Genomic DNA, 12,736 nt, shown 5'->3' with positions numbered 1-12,736 from the left:
TGGATCTGATCCCCGCCGCCGGAGCTAAGTTTTGCCGCAACTCCCCGAGGGAGCCACCTACATCCTGTGAATCCTTCCCTTCAAGCACGCCCCCCGCCCCAACCACGCCGCTACGGCTCCCCACTAGGCTCAAAAGACGTTCGACACGGAGTCCAAATCACCGGAGATTTGGCGGCTCCCGCAGTCCCTGTGCCGCCTGCTCGGCGCCTGCGCGGGGGGTGTTACCATAGAGAGGAAGCCGCCTCTCTGGTCTCAGTTCATACTCTCTATGGTCAGTCGGCTCAGTGGCGGTAAGGGGGGGAAAAAAAAAGGGGGACCGCACTGCGCAGGCGCCTTGGGTTCCTATTTTTTTTTTTTTTAATCCCCGCACCAAGCGCTTAACCTCATTGGGGTGGAGGAGAAGGCGGCGGCTGCCGGGTCCGCAGCGGCAGCTGTACCGAATTATACGGCTGTAAGTACCCGGGTTCGGGCGAGGAGATTTATTTAGAGCTGGGTCTTCCCAGGCACCCCCCCACCCCCCCTTCTCCCCCACCGTCTTCTCCTCTCCCGGGGTGGCGGGCTCTTAGTCGAGGTGGGGGCCATGTCCAGCGCTGTCATCCGCCTTGGGGTGCACTTAGGGGAGGGGGGGAGGGGGCCGGCCCTTTAGGTGGGAGCCGTGCGAGGAGCGGGATGGGAGGATGGTGGATCCCAGCACCAGGTCGCGGACCCCCAGGCTGCTTTGCAAAGAGAGCTGGGGTGGGGTGGGGTGAGGGGGGGAGGTCGGCAGTGGGGTCAGCCGGCTTTGTGTGCCCCCACTCTTGCTTTTTTCCTTTCCCAGACCCCACCCCGGGCGCCCCCCTCCTCCCCCCAGCCTGGACCCGAGTCTCCCGGGGCCTAGCGGGGGGAGAAACTCCCAGCCCCCGGAGTCGCCTTCCCTGGGGCGGGGGGTGTGGGGCTGGGGGGTTCACGCGGAGGGGGCGAGGGAGAGAAATGCACCACCCGAAGTCAGGGCCGAGTGATGGGTGTGGAGAAAGATCCAGAGAGGAGGAGGGTGCCGGCGAGGCGGGCGGCTGGGGCGCCCAGCCCGGCCAGACAAAAGCTGATGGAGCGGCGCCGAGCCCAGGGGCCGGCCGGGCGGGAGACTCGGGGGTCCCCCTCCTTGCCCCCCCCCCCCGGGAGGCCCCCCGCCGGGGAGCTGCTTTGGGAAGCGGCTGGGAAAGCGGAGCGGTGCTGAGTTAAGCCCAGGGCAGCCTCCCCAACTTGCCTTTGTTGTTCTTTGGTATTGGCAGAGACGCTCTGACGAAGAGGAGTGTGAGTGTGTGTGCGTGTGTGATATGTTGCACGTTAGCTTGGTTTTGTGTGTGTGTGTGTGTGTGTGTGTGTGTGTGAGAGAGAGAGAGAGAGAGAGAGAGAGAGAGAGAGAGAGATGTTGCACCTTAGCTTGGTTGTGTGTGTGTGGTGTGTCTGTGTGTGTGTGTGTGATGTTGCACGTTAGCCTTGTTGGGTACAATGGGGCTAATCGAATTTTGCTTTCCATTTGCCCCCAGCCAGCTCGGATGGAGATGGGGTTTTCCAGAGTTTTTAACTTATTACATAATGTTTTTGAAATAGTTTTATTTCTGTAAAAGAAAAAAAAATCTTTTCTTTTGAATTTTAGGATGGAGCCACAAAGCATGTTTGTTGTATTGCATGCGAGTAAATTTGGAGTGGAGTGCGGGGAGTAGGTTCGTGATGAAATAGTGACCTCTTGGCCTCTTAAGTTCTTTAAAGAGACTTTAATTTGTAGCGGTGGCAGAGGGGGGAAATTGAGATTTTCTAGTCCTTTGGGAGTCAGGGTGCGGAAACAGTTGCAGGTTGCCATGTGCCTTGTGCCCTGCTGTGATGCCACTCTCCGATCCACATCTGGCTTTGGAAGGTCTTGCTTTTATTATTATTGTTATTCGTGACATTTACCATTTCTTGGGTCTGAGGGATCTTGGACCATGGACACCTTTAGCTCATCAAAGAACTGGGAGAATAGTAACATTGATGCAGAGACCGTATTGATAAGAGAAATAATGCCACAGTGTCCTAGAGTTCCTGAAGATTGTTTTATGTTCTGCACTGGCTAAGAAAGATTTCAATTTTGGTGACTTCTTAGTTTCTTCAAATGTAAAGTTGTATAAATGTACCTTTTATGGCATCTGTTATTCAGATTTTACTTTTTTTTCTTTTAAACTCCCACTTTGTGAGCCCTTGTATAGGACTGTTTTAGATTTTTCAGGGTTTAATTTTCATTAAGGAATTTTCTGTCTTAGCGTTACGTTTTCCCAACAAAGGTTAAGGAAAGTCAGAACTCCTTTGAGAACACTGTTGAGAGTGGAATTTTGTATCATGTTAAAATGTAAGTGGTAAAAGAAAAGATCTTTGCCAAGCTTACTCCTTAAGTTAGTGTTTGAAGTGAAAACCCAGATCTAGTGTTTCAGGCTTTTGGACAAAGAGTGAATTTTATGTAAAAGATTTTAATGTAAAATATTTTTATGGAAAATATTTTAAGTATTGATAAGAAGCAAAAATCTGAAGCCGGTAGTGTGTTATGCTTCAGTACCTATTGAGACAGACTCTAAGTGTAGTTGAGATGATGGGAACTTGCTTTTTATAGAGCAAGATTTCATATTCTTAAAATAGTTTGACAGGGATGTTGAGAAATAATTGGTCAGAAGAACATTTAAGTTTATTTGTTGTATTTTGTGTACTGATATGAGGCTTTTTTTGCTTGACTCTTATTGTTTTCTGAGGGTTCTGAGTTGGGTTTCTCTTGACCCTTCATTTATTCTTAACTTCTAGTAGACTTGTTTTCAGAATATGGTATGAAACTTTGTATTTTCTACAAAGTTGTACTATTGGTAAATAAAGGATTATAAATATTAGACTGGCTGAGTGGAAGCAAAAAAATATGAATGCTTAAAAACTATATCACCTAAATGATTTCCTAGAGGAAAAGGGTTTATTAATTTTTTATTGTCTTATTTTGTTTTTGGACTATACCTGGTGATGCTCAGGGGTTACTCCTGGATTTCTGTACAAGAATTACTCCTGGCAGTGCTTGGGCGACCATATGGGATGTCAGAGATCATTGAACCAGGGTTGGTCAGCTGAATGCAAGGCAAAAACCCTAGTACTATTGCTCCCACACTAGAGTCTTATTTTTTAAAAATAGTAACAAGAAGTCACTGATGACATCATTTTTGGCTTATTAAAAAGTATAATTAAAAAAGTAAAGTAGGGCTGGAGAGGTAGTACAGTGGGTAAGGGAACTTACCTTGCATGCAGCATAGCAGAGTGCCACAGACCTGGCACTGTATTTGCTTTCCTGAGCCCTGCCAGGAGTGATCCCTGAGCACAGAGTCAGGAGTAGCTCTGAGCACTGCCAGGTGTGTCCCCCAAATAAACAAAACCCCACAATCAACAACCAATTGAAATGTTTTTTACACAGTGCAGATGGGTAATATCCATAAAATTTGTGTTTGCATGGTTGACTGAATGAAATGACCTCAAGGGCCCTTTCTTAGCACCAGAATTTATTGTTTCTGTTTAGTTCTTCCTCAGCCCTAGCGTTCTGTCTTCTCAGACTCTTACTGCCATTCTGAATGCTTTTCCAACCTAGATTCATTTAAAAAATTTTTCAGTGCTAGACCTCAAACCCAGGACCTCAGACATTCAAAGCACGTGCACTATCTCCCTGCCTCTGTGTTCCTTTATTGTGGGTCCTGGCTGCAGCCATTGTCTAGGGACTTCAGAGCCAGGCCTGAAGTGTGGGCTGGATAGCCCAGTGATCATACCAGGGGATCTCCAGGATTGCTCCTAGCACTGCTGGGAGCTGCTGCAATTAAACTCTGGACCTCTACATGCCAGGCATGCTCTCTAGCCACTTGGAGCCGTTTCTGTAGTCCTCATCCCAATTCTTTGTTGTTAGACCACACACCTGGTTCTATATGCTTGTGGGGGTTAGTCCTGGTGGACCAAGTGAGGATTGAACCCCAGCCTCCTGCATGCAAAAGCATGTGCCCCAGCCTATCGAGCTACCTGTTGAGTCTCCTCCCCAGATTCTGAAGATGACCCCAATCCACTTCTCCCTGTGAGTCCTTAAAACTCAGATAGCTACGATTTCTTCTGGGTTTCTCTTTTGCTGTTCCTGTTTCCTGCCTGGAAGTTTACTTATTCCTGACTCTGTCTGTTGTATCTACTACCTTGGAAGAGTCATTCCTGTGTGTTTACTCTCCCCACTTTCCTTGAAGGCACTGGGACTTAGAAAAGCATTTTGTGGTATCTTTTGTTGCTTGCCTTTTTGTTATGGTACAGTGTAGGAAAGAAAAGCACATATCATCACTTAGGATAATAGAACTTGCTCCTTGGAAGAGCTGTTAGAGGCCCATTAATCTCACATTCCACCTTCTTTCTACTATATTAAGGTCCTAAACCTGCAGACATACAAAAATAGGTCTTGGATGCTATTAAGGCATTTTATTTAGACTGTACCAAAGTCTTTGCCCTTCCCCTTTACTTGTTGACTTAAGTAAACCCACTGAAATAACATAAACTTCAGATTTGTCTTCTCTATAGAAGAGTTCTTCATTTCCTAAGACAACCATCAAGCTTTTTGTGGATTTGTAATGAATTCGTTTGTTAAATCCTTTTCTTTAGTCACACACTGGGTCCCAAGAAGGTAAAACTGAAGAGACATACCAGGTCCCCACGCCTTGGGGTTCCGTCTTAAAATGGAGACAGACAAGAAGTTATGACTGATGTTGGTAATACTGAAAGTGTATAAGCTGCCCTAGATACTTTGTCTCCTCCTGACTTAATATGTTTTCACCATGCTTTCTGTAGACTGCTGTTTTGATAGTGTCTTTTAAATGCAGTGTATGGGGGCTGGAGCAATAGCACAGCGGGTAGGGCATTTGCCTTGCACGCGGCCGACCCGGGTTCGATTCCCAGCATCCCATATGGTCCCCTGAGCACCACCAGGGGTAATTCCTGAATGCAGAGCCCGGAGTAACCCCTGTGCATCGCCAAGTGTGACCCAAAAAGCAAAAAACAAACAAACAAACAAAAAAAACATAAATGCAGTGTATGGGCAGGAGACATAGCTCCGTGGGTAGGAGTGCATGCTTCGCGGTTGGAGGCCCAGATTCAATCCCTGGTACTATATGGTTCCAGGAGCACCTTGGGGAGAAACCCTTGGGGAGAAGCACCAGTGAGTATGGCCCAGAAATGCAAACAAAACAAGCAGTGTCTGAAATAAAACAGGATCTGATACGACCTAACCAAAATATACGCTCGATTTTTGTCTTAGGTTGAAAATGATACTGAAGATTTTCAAGCTTTGTTGTGCCTTCTGACTCTGCCACTTATTAGCCTTGTGACTTTGGGCCATGTGCCAGTTAAAGCATCTCATGAATATTCCAGCATTTTCATCTATAAATGAGGGTGAGGGAAGGACAGTGTAAGTAGTTAACTACTTAGGGTTGTTCTAAGGATTAAGTAGGGCAATACAGGTAAAGACTAAAGGGCAGTGACTGCTATATGGCTGATGGGTGTGTGTGGCCTTAAAACTACCGACATAGGGTCTTAGCAATAATATAGAGGGTAGGGCATTTGCCTTGAATGCAGCTGACAGGTTCGCTCTCCAGCATCTCATTCAATCCCCTGAGCACCACCAGGAGTAATTTCTGAGTGCAGAGTCAAGAATAACCCTGAGCATCACTGGGTGTGACCTCAAAAGCAAACAAAACAAAACAAAACAGAAAGCCAAACAAACCCCCCAAAACTAATAACATAGTAGCAGCAACATCAATCAAGTCACTGGAATCACCCAAGGAGTCTGTTAAAGGACAAATGTTCGGTCTAACCAGCAGGAGTTTGGTCAGTTAAGACTGCCCGCAGCCACAGCCAAGGCAGCTGGCTTTAACAATCTGAGGTGATTCCCCCCCCCCCCCTTTCCTTCCTTTCCCTTTTGTTGTCATTGTTGTGATGATGGAGGTGGGGCAAGGGGGATGGGGGACTCCCACACTCTTGGCTACAGTGACCTTGGATGGTGATGCTTGCCCTGGCTTTTGTGGCCTCACTTGAGAGGGATTGCACCCTTGAGTTGTGCTTGTTCATACTTCAGTGACAGTACTGGCCAGGGACCCTGCGTTTGCTTGCAGGGGCTTGCACACTGCAGTGGAGGTGCTCATAGAGCCCCGAGATCATATGCTTTTGTGGAGCCTCAAGGGGTCCCAGGTTGCACAACTGCTGGAGAGCACCCTGCATGGAGGCTGGTGCCAGGGTCTGAACTCTTGGCCTCATGCCTTCAAGTCAGGTGCCTTATTAGGCATTTTTTTTGGGATGATATCTGACAGTGCTCAGGAGAATTTGGGGTTCCGTGTGGTGCTGTGTGTCGAGCCCTGGCCTTCTGCACGCAATGCTCCACTCCATGCACTTTGGCATAAGGCTTTAACCACAGAGTGCTCCTCCTCCCTTTTCCCAGGTCATTATTAGAAACCCACCATTTGGGAGCCCCTTGTGCCTTATGAACTCCTTCAGTGATTGGATTTGCTCCAACAGATTAAAAATAGCCTAAGTGTTAGATGAATAGATGATCTTAGAAGTTTTGGATACTGCAGATAAAGAGAGAAACATGACTTTAGTTCCAGATTCCTTGGGAGGCATATCCACTTATATTGTGTTTAGAGTTTGTCCTTCTAAGCACTGTTGCCATTTTGTAACAATATATACTCATATGAAGGGCTGAAGTGATAGCACATTGGGTAGGGCATTTGCCTTGCACACAACCGACCCAGGTTTGATTTCTCTGCCCCTCTCCAAGAGCCCGGCAAGCTACCAAGAGTACCTCGCCCGAATGGCAGAGCCTGACAAGCTACTCGTGGGGTATTTGATATGCCAAAAACAGTAACAACGAGTCTCACAATGGAGATGTTACTGGTGCCCGCCCGAGCAAATCCATGAGCAACAGCATGACAGTGACAGTGATAGTGAATATCTTCATAATAATAATATTCAGGTTTACAGGGGAAAAAGTTCCTTGATAGTCACTTTTTTGGTGAGGAGGGGTACATCTGGCCGTGCTTAGGGCTTACTCCTGGCTCTGCATTCAGGAATTACTCTTTCCAAGCTCGGAGGACCATATGGGATGCCAAGAATCAAACTTGGGTGGGCTGAGTGTAAGGCAAGCACCCTATGTGATGTAGTATCTCTCCAGCCCCTAATATTATATATATTTTAAAAGAGTCAGCAATAATGAAGGACTCGTTTTGAGGCCACACCCAGAGATGTTTAGGGCTGCTCCGGACAGTGCTCACCAGCAGTGCTTAGGGCCTGTTGGTTCAGGGAATTGAATGGTACATGGGTATTCCTGCTTACAGAAGTGCTCCAGCCCTTTGAGCTGTCTCCCAGCCAATAGTGAGAGACATTTATAGGAACTAACTAAGCAACTTGTATTGATGAAAACATAGAGATAAAATCTCTTACTCCTTGGTTTCCAGTCTTGTCTTGCTTTGCAGCCAAAGTCACTGCTTTTCTAGATAGGTGTGGAGGAAAATGCTATCTTTGCTTTGAAGTTTAGATTGGGTCTACTTGTCAACAACAGAATGTAATCTTGTAACATTTTTGTGACTTGCCTGCTAGTGTTTCTTTAAACACTTGAGCTCAAGGTGCTGCTTGAAATTTATTAGTGATGAGAGGTGTGATGGTAGGGTTGAGGCTGCAGCTATTATCAAAAATAAATTTCTCCAAGGATACTAAGGCCACCTAAATATAAAGTGTGTCAGGTGCTACCTTTGTAGTGAATTTCCTTTTTCTCTCTCTCCCTCTGTCCCTCTCCTCCTGGGGGTTCTCTGGGATTACTCCTGGCTCTGTGCAGTCGGATTCCTCCTGATACCCTCTGCGGAACTCATGGGTGCTGGAGATTGACTGTGGATCAGCTGCATGCAAGGCAAGCCCTTTACCCACTATTATTTTTCTGGCCCCTATAATGGATTTTCTGTTCAGTTTCATTGAGGAATGGGGCTTTCTTTCTGGGTCCAGTCAAATTTTAGAAAAGTTGCTCACACATACAGAGTTCAGTTGTATTGAGGGACAGAATTGTGTAGCAGAGCCTTCCTAATGGAGAGTAGCCGGGTTCTTTCTAGGAACAATGAGCCAGTCTTCCTACGAGTATTTGGACTACATAAAAACAATTCCTTCTCTGATGTCTTCCTCGGTACTGGTGGCTGTGGTTTAAAGTTCTAATCGGGGCTGGGAAGATAGTCAAGCTAGCCTTGCACTCAGCTGACCCAGGTTCTATTCCAGGCACCCAATATGGTTCTCCAAACACTGTTAGGAGTGATTCCCTGAGCACAGTTGGATGCGGCGTGAAAATTAAACAAAAAGTTCTAAACAGTCATAGTTTTCCAGACCCAGGCCATACCCTTCTCAACCTTTGGCTGGCCCTAGGTTGGAATTTAGCCCTATAATCACAATGCAGTGTCCACGTAATGGGAGCTGCCAATTCTTGCCTGGTGGATGTGTGAGTATTGGAGGTATGCTCTTACTTAGAGCAACACTTAAAGGCAGGCACTATTTTCCTTTGTATAATGAGAGGAAATGGAGGCTTGGGGGATTTCTGAGTGACTTGTCCATAGGTTATGCAGCTGCAGAGTAGGAGACTTTGGCTGTCAGACTTTGGTGTTCTTTGTTTGGTTTTGGGGCTTAATCTGGTGGTCCTGGGAATGGGACTACTCCTGGTGCATGTGCCAGGGATTCAACCCCGGGATCCAGTTTATGAAGTATGTGTGTGCTCTCGCTTTTTGAGCGATCTCCCTGGCCTTTTCTAAGATTTTTGTTCTTACTGCTCTTGTGTCAGTGATCATACACTTGGTTACACACCTGCACCCTTTTCACTGGGGTGAGCTAGGAGTTGTACTTGTTTTGGGTTGGGGAATGCAGTCAGTGATTGGAGTAGTGCTAGGGATTGAATTTAGGGATTGAATTTGTAGCTTCATGCATGTAAGGCAAAAGCCCTACTGCTGAGCCACTTCCTTGGGATTCTCAGATTCTTTAGTTTGTTTTGGGGGTGGGGGAGATATGTGTCACAATTGATGGTTCTTGGGGTTATTCCCAGTTCTTGGGGGTCACTCCTGGTGATTGTAGCAGACCTCTTGAATATGCTCGGCCCACTGAGTTATCTCTCTGGCTGCTTGGACTCTCAGGTTTGGAAGTCCTTTCCATTAGTCTCTTTTTTTCCCTCGGCACAGGTTTTTCCTTCTTCATCCGAGGCCTTTGGCTACTGTAGGAAGACTTTTGCTCCCCTCTCCTGCAGTACCTGGAGAGGCTGATGCTTTACTCACCAAGAAAGACACGGAGGTTCAGAGTTACAGAGGGTTAGATCTGGCAACTTAATTCTATTTTTTTTTTTTTTTTTTTTTGCTTTTTGGGTCACACCTGGCAATGCACAGGGGTTACTCCTGGCTCTGCACTCAGGAATCACCCCTGGCAGTGCTCAGAGGACCGTATGAGATGCTGGGAATTGAACCCTGGTCAGCCGCGTGCAAGGCAAATGCCCTACCCGCTGTACTATTGCTCTAGCCCCAGTCAACTTAAAAACTGGAGTGAGTGCCTATTTGAAACCTACTCTTGGACAATCCAGATCACTAATGACCTTTTATTTTTAATTTAAAGTAACTTAAATTAAATTAAATTAAAAATAAAAGTTAAGTATAACTTTTAAATTAAATTAAAAAATTAATTTAAAGTTAAGTATTCTTTAATTTTTGTAAAGAATACTTAACATAAAGCATGTCATTTTGATTTTTGTGTGTGTGTTTAGGTCACACCCGGTGATGTTCAGGGGGTTACTCCTGGTTCTATAATCAGGAATTACTCCTAGTGGTGCTTGGGTGACCAAATGGGATTCTGGGGATGAAACCCAGGTCAGCTGCTCACAAGGTAAGCTCTTTACCCTCTGTACTATCTCTCCTGCTCTTAGTGTGTCATTTTAATCACTTTTAAGTGTATAATTGGCATAAATTAAGTTCATACTGCTGTATATCTATCAGGACATTCCCTCCAGAGCTTTCCTATCACAGAGAGAAGTTTTCAAGTTTAAATTATTTTATTCATTTTAATATTTGATTTTGGAAGGCATTACCTGGCAGTTCTCAGAGGACCATGTGGTACTAGACCTCAAATCTAGTACTCCTGGGGTTGGAGTGATATTGTAGTAGGTAAGGTTCTTGCTTGCATGCAGTTGACCCAGGTTTAATCCGCGTCAGAAGTAAGCCCTGAGCACCACTGGGGATGGCTCAAAAATAAAATGGTCCTGGGGCTCCCACATGCAAAGCATGTGCAATCTTGAGCTATTGGCCTGACCATTAGCATAATTTTAATATATTTATTTTTTTTTTTGCTTTTTGGATCACACCCAGCAATGCTCAGTACTTACTCCTAGCTCTGCACATAGGAATTACTCCTGGTGGTATTTGGGGAACCATATGGGATGCCATGGATCAAACCTGGGTTGGCCGTATGCAAGGCAAACACCCTACCCACTGTACTATCGCTCTGGCTCCCACTTAAAAAAATTTATTGAATCACTGTAAGATACACAGTCACAAAATAGTTTGTGATTGGATTTCAGTCATACAGTGTTCCAACACACTTCCCTTCACCAGTGTACATTTCCCACTATCAAGGTTCCCAGTTTCCCTCCAGCCCCCCAGCCTCCCTCTATGACAGGTATTCTTCTTCTTTCTTTCTTTTAATTTTTAAATGTTTTAGTCATGTTGTCGTATGTACAATGTAGTGGTTTTCCTTTATAAGAGACACCACATTCATGTAACATATTATTGTATATGGCTGTACTAATTGTTCTGATTTGTTTAATTATTGTTGCTGATCTCTTGCTGTTCTTAATTTCTAAGTTAAACTTCATGAGAAGTATATATGCTTGGGGAACGACATAGTATGTATTAGTTTTTAGGAAGTGTCCAGTGGGTCTTAGAATATATTCTGACTGGGATGAGAACTATTCTCCTTAGCTACATTTCATTGAACTGTTTCTTTGTTGATGGCACTTGGGTTGTTTCCACCTCCTGTCCTCTCTCTCCATTATTTTTTACTGTTGGTATGACCGGGGAGGGTCACATACACTTTGCTTGTGTGCCGACACACTTGGCCCTAAGGGTTACACATTTCAGTCATGGCATTGGCACTTCCTGGGGTTTGCCCTCATTTTTCCCAAATATTCCTGAGCATCCTGGTTGGGGAGCACTGTGTGGCTGGGGTGATAACTTTGACTCGTGTTCTTTGAGCTTTTGGTTCTTGACCCACTGCTGCAGTACTTGTGGGCTTTGTACACGTCACTTTTGCTGCTCACATGACAGTTCTAGAGATCACACACTGCTGAGGTGCCAGGGATCTCAGACTGCAGGGATCCCAGCTGTCACAATAGTGCTTGGTGCGCAGGTGGTGCCCAGGATTGGACTAAAGCATCTCAGGCGTGCAAGGCAGGCAGGTCCTCTCAGCCCTGGGCCACTGTTGACACTTTCTGACTGTTGTGATGATTGCTGCAGTGAATATCGGTTTATTGATGTTTGTGTTTTCAGATCTGTTGGGTGTATAGCCTATGACTGGATTATATACTCCACATATAATTGTTGGATCTTAGTGACTAATTATGTGTTTAGGTTTTTGAGGAACTGTTTAACTTTTCCACAATGGACTATACCAATTCACATGCCCATCATCCATGTATGATGGCATCAATTCTCCTATATTCTTGCCAAAACCTAAATTTTTTGCTTAAGAAAATATATAGCCATTATATCTGGTATAAACTTGTGTTGATTTTGATATTCATTTCCCTAATGACTGAGGTGTTTAGCATTTTTTTAGTTGCTCTTTGGCCACTTGTCTTTCTTTCCTTTTTTTTTGCTTATTTTTGGATCTCACCCGGTAATGCTCAGGGGTTACTCCTGGCTCTGCACTCAGAAATTATCTGGCAGAGCTTGGGGGACCATATGGGATGCTGGGAATCGAATCTGGGTCGGTCGAGTGCAAGGCAAATGCCCTACCTGCTGTGCTATCGATCCAACCCCACCACTTGTCTTTGCAGAATTGTCTGCTCAAGTCCTTTGCCCAATAAAAAATAAATATTTTTCCCCTCCCCTTTTCTTTGTTGTTGCTGGGTGGTGCTGTGCCAGGGGTGTGCCAGGGGTCACGTACTTGCTTCTTGTGCGGAGGAATACATTGGCAGAGATGGGGATCACATTTGGCAGCAATGTGGGTTGGTGCCCAGGATTGAACTCACAGTCTTAGGTCAGCTGCTGTGCCACTGAGCCACATTCCTGGACCCTTTGCCCAATTTTAAATTGGGCTTTTTGTTAGTGAGTGCTCAGAGACTACTCCCACGTCTCTGTTAGGGGTCATTTGAGGTGCTCAGGGGACCATGTGATGTGGTAGATAGAGCCCACGTCTCCTGTATGCAAAGCATGTGCTCTAGCCCATTGAGTTCTCCGGTTTTTGATATTCAAGTCATCAGATATATGATGATGAAAAAAAGAAATATTTTCTTCCATGCATTCTCTTTCTTTTAAACTTTAATTTTCTATTGTCTTTAGTAAATAATTTGTGAATTATAGTGGGAACGATAGTACAGCTTGTGGGTTGCAGTTGCCTTGCACACTGCCAACCTTTACTGTCTCTCTGGTCCTAAACATAAATCTGCATGAAAACATTT

The 12,736-nt window shown here is 45.4% G+C and overlaps 1 protein-coding gene across 25 annotated transcripts in view; it reads left to right on the top strand.

Moving 5' to 3' along the window:
- The first annotated feature begins 353 nt into the window (after nt 1–353).
- CLASP1 (cytoplasmic linker associated protein 1) overlaps nt 354–12,736 on the top strand; it is a 242,752-nt gene continuing 230,369 nt past the window's right edge. For all 25 annotated transcript variants that reach the window (XM_055123331.1, XM_055123325.1, XM_055123330.1 and 22 more), the window contains exon 1: nt 354–451. The gene's annotated coding sequence lies outside the window, so the exon portion shown is untranslated. The remainder of the gene's footprint in view (nt 452–12,736) is intronic.

The sequence above is a fragment of the Sorex araneus genome, chromosome X (assembly GCF_027595985.1).
Source record: "Sorex araneus isolate mSorAra2 chromosome X, mSorAra2.pri, whole genome shotgun sequence".
NCBI lineage: Eukaryota > Metazoa > Chordata > Mammalia > Eulipotyphla > Soricidae > Sorex > Sorex araneus.
The sequence above is the reverse complement of the archived record's forward strand: the minus strand, read 5'-3'. Positions and strand labels throughout refer to the sequence as shown.